Source organism: Saccoglossus kowalevskii, chromosome 11 (assembly GCF_978046115.1).
Source record: "Saccoglossus kowalevskii chromosome 11, keSacKowa6.1, whole genome shotgun sequence".
NCBI lineage: Eukaryota > Metazoa > Hemichordata > Enteropneusta > Harrimaniidae > Saccoglossus > Saccoglossus kowalevskii.
Window position 1 is genome coordinate 27761660 of NC_140651.1, and position 4186 is coordinate 27765845.

General features: G+C 46.2%; 1 pseudogene; it reads right to left on the reverse strand.

Annotated features, from left to right (window-relative positions):
- Positions 1-401: 401 nt before the first annotated feature.
- LOC146736601 (uncharacterized) lies at positions 402-3954 on the reverse strand (annotated as a pseudogene).
- Positions 3955-4186: the final 232 nt, after the last annotated feature.

Below are 4186 nucleotides of genomic sequence, written 5' to 3' on the forward strand. Positions count from 1 at the left end.
AGACTCTAGGGCGTAACCTTCAATCATAAAGCCAATCACACTACGCCAGTATGGACACAGACCTGTTGTATACAGAGCTTGGACTACAACCAGACACTTCAGTTGGAGCGCTAACGAGCGAGTAACTCAGTTTATTTCTCAACGGGAAAACAGAACAACATGGCGGGGAAAACACAACGAGAGAACAGAGCATGCGTAGCAAAATGTAAAGCGAACACAAGAGGGCGTTAACATGATCGTAAATACAATAAACACACATAGTGGCGTAACCACTTATTGTCTTTAACTTACATCATTTTCGAAAAGACTAAAGAAAACGCATGAGAAAAAATGACAGGCTACATGATAATTCAAAATTGTTGTTGGAAAGACACAAAAAATAATCTAAACTGAATACAGACTTAAAAGTCCATGACATAGTCTTTTAGATGTTCCGGAAGCCGGCGGTTACGGCTTGATCGTCTATGTTGAACGGGCTGCATGACTTTTTGATTATCGTCAGCCAGGGATGGTGGTGTCGGGTCTCCAGGAGTCAACAATATTGGGTTGATTGAGCCAATACTTTGCGACTCAGTTTCTGAAGGAGTGTCAGTGCAACCTGTTGCCGGTGTTAGATCAGAAGGTATACTTGGTGGTATTGGTGGATGTGTTGGAGATAGTGGAGTTTCGTCTTCGTCCGGATGATATGACATAGGGTTTTGATCGGTGTCTTTTGGAGAAGGTACGATATAACATTCCGACTCTTTGACACGGTATGACGTTTGCCTGAGTTGACTACCGCGGAACTTGCGGATGTTGCGCCATTGGCCATCGATACCAGTCACTAAGTAACGATCACGGGCATTAGACTTATTGCGGCCACAGTGCAGATAGACGAGGTCCCCAACTTCAAGTTTGGGTGCACTGGTGGTTTTTACTGTAGGAGCTTTTGACTTCTCGCTAGTTTTATGGTTAGCCAAACATTTCGTGTGTTGGTCTAAAATAAGTTTACGGTCGCTAATAGGAAGCTGGTAATTGGTAAATTGGTCTCTTTGGGTCCACATTTCACGTGCCGATAAGCCACTTGAACGTATGCGAGAGTTAACATGAGCGATTGCTATGGAGAGGGAGAGTGGCGTAATAGTTGCGCACAGTGGATCCTGGCAGAGAATCTCATCCTCAACTTCCTGTATTGCTCTATCTGCGACAGGGTTTTTGTTGCGATTCTTGATGCGACCGACCTCAATATTCAGACGGTATTTTCGAAGAAGGCTGTCTTTTGATAGGGCTACAAAACCTGGAGCTGGGTCTGTCCGTATAACTGCGGGTGGACCATCAAGGGGGCTCAGGTCAATGCAAAGTCGCAGTAAGGCGTTGTGCAATGTTTCACTGCGTTCGTCTTCTATGAGGCACGCTGTGGTGTATGACGTGACGCATTCTCTGACGACTAGGACTAATTGTCTTTCACGTTTAATTACATCTGCTGCATATAAACTGCCCACAGATTCTGGTGGATCTGAAGTTGATTGCTTAACGATTGTGTGAGGTACTTTGTTAAGTGAGGCACACTGGTGACAAGACGTGGATACGTGTTGGATTGCCTTGTCCATGTCCAGTGCGAAAAAATAACGATGGAGGACCTGCTTCATTTGGTAACAAGACGGGTGACTGAGACAAATATGAATTGCTGTCAGGAGGCCATCTAACACCTGTCGAGGTACAACAATGCACTCGCAAGATGGAGCGAATGGATCAGTACGCTTGACTACAAGTAGACCATCTTTGGCAATAGTGACGATGTTGAGGTAGCGTTTGACGTCTTTGATGTTAGTTAGCTTTTTAGATGGACGAGTCCCCTGGGTGAGATGAGAATGTGTGCGTCTTAAATCAGCGCATTCTAACTGGATAGTTTGCCACGCTGCCCTATTGGTAAATGGTAGGCGTTTATTTCCTGATATGTCTTCAACGGATGTGTTCATGACAACCAAGTCTTCCACACGTTCTACAAACGAACATATCTGACAGGTAGGGGTGGTACACTCTGCGGCATTGCGGCTGGCAAAGTCTGATGGAATATTGTCCTTGCCCGCCAGGTGACGCACGTTGGCCTGGTAACGACTAACAGAAGAGAGGAATGTTGTTACGCGTGGGCTTGCTGAGAACTCACCCCAACAAAGTTTTTCGTACGCTTGCACACATGGCTTACTGTCAGTAAGAATACACGGTTTATGGTGGGACTGAATGATGTATGGCCCAAAGTGCCTTGTTGCGATGGCAATAGAAAGGGCCTCAATTTCACATGGAAGCCATGTTGCCTGACGACCTTGAAGCTTGGCACTGAAGAAACCTGCGAGGTGGAGCTTGTCACCACGCGAGATATACATGGTGGATCCAACACTGTGTTTTTTAATGGCTGCATCAGTGACGATCCAGATCTGATCTGTGCGTCTGGGGAGTGTGAGAGATACGGTGTTGGCTTGCGCGGATGGTTCCCTCATTCCATACCCAACCGAGAATTGTGACTGTTGCCGGGCAGATGACAGTTTTCGATGGTGACAGTCTTAAGTCATTGGCTGCTAACTTACACAGGAGATGTCTCTAGTTTACAAGAAGGTCCTCGATTGTATTTGCACCGCAGTACAGATCATCTGCGAGTTTGGCAATGCTACCATCCTCAAGCATGTCACCAAGTACGCGACACATTAACTCCTCCAACGCTGTCTCAGAGCATGGCATTCCCATGGCTGAATGCACGTATACGCGGACACCTTTGAATGGGGTTACAACGCCACAGTATTTTTGTGACTTGTGTGACAGGGGAATCTGGTAGAAGGCCTTAGTGAGATCAGTGGTGATGATGTACTTCCATTGTGCAATCTGGCGTAGTGTGCTGTCGATGTCTGGCATGAGGGCGGGTTGTGGCTTACTGTAGCAGCCAACGTCTGCAAAAGCGGTGACAAGACAGAATTCACCGTTTGGTTTTTTGACTAAAAATGAGGGGTTCACATATTCCACATTGACATGTACGTTCTCCGGGCGAGCAAAAACACCAAGCTCTTCAAGTTCGTCAAACTTTTGTTGTAACTCGGCCAACTTGTCACGGGAGTATTGGAGAACACGGCCCTTGCGCTGCGGTGGTTGAAAAGGACCCATGTTGACGACTGCTTGAAATGGGCCAGAAGCACTGTTATAACCTTTGATTGCAGTGTTGAAGACATCATTATATTCATGGTGTAATGTTGCGAACTTTGCTCGGTGAGACGGAGAGAGGAGTTGGTCGGGGTCAATTTTAACCAAATCTGAGTAGCTCTTTTCTGGAAGAACTGATTTGTGTGGTGATGTTACATGAAGTGTAGTGTCTATGCTGTCTTTGTTTGTCGGTGGTACGAAGACAGGACATATTTGGCAAAAATGTTCATTGCGTTTCAAATTTTGGGGTGTGTTGGTCTGGTTCGAAATCCGAATTTTACCCGATATGGTTGAATAAATGTTTGGAGCAGGCCATGGCTTGTCAGATGATATGACTGAGAGCGAGCGAGATTCTACTCGTGGTTCAAGTGCAAACGCCTCGCTTGAGTCTTTGATTTCTGTAGGCAAGTCAAGTTCAATGAAATCACCATGCCAAATTGTTGTTGACTTTGGTGGTGCGCATAGTATGAGTGTCCGGCGAATGCGATGACTGCCCTTTGGCGATGAACCGTATGTATATGTAGTGTTGTCTCCCACAGTGACTTGGTGCTTGGCTGGACGAACACTTATATCATTAGCCTCCATGAAAGGGGTACCTGCGAGTATTTCAACATCGAGATTCTCGACAACGAGGCCTTCAAACTTGAAATTCGTATCATCGCAACTCACTGCGAATTTGGTCTCACCCACAACTTTTAGGGGAGATGAACCATCTGCTTGACGTGCTGATTGAGAACTAGACTTTATTGGGACGCTGAGACGTTTTGCGGTGGCCAGTAGAATCATATTGCCAGTGGCACCACTGTCGATGGTAAGACATGTAACCTGGTGGCCATAAAATGTATCAATATATGGTGACTGACGAACTTGTATTCTAAGGGCAGTTGGGACGTCCGCAGTGTTGGGTGTCCTGGGGAACGTCATCGAGTATATTAACAATCTGTCAGGCCTTGGTCATGAACTTACAATCTTGGTCCGGCAGGAAGTCACACTCGCTGAGGAAATGGTTGTCTGGACG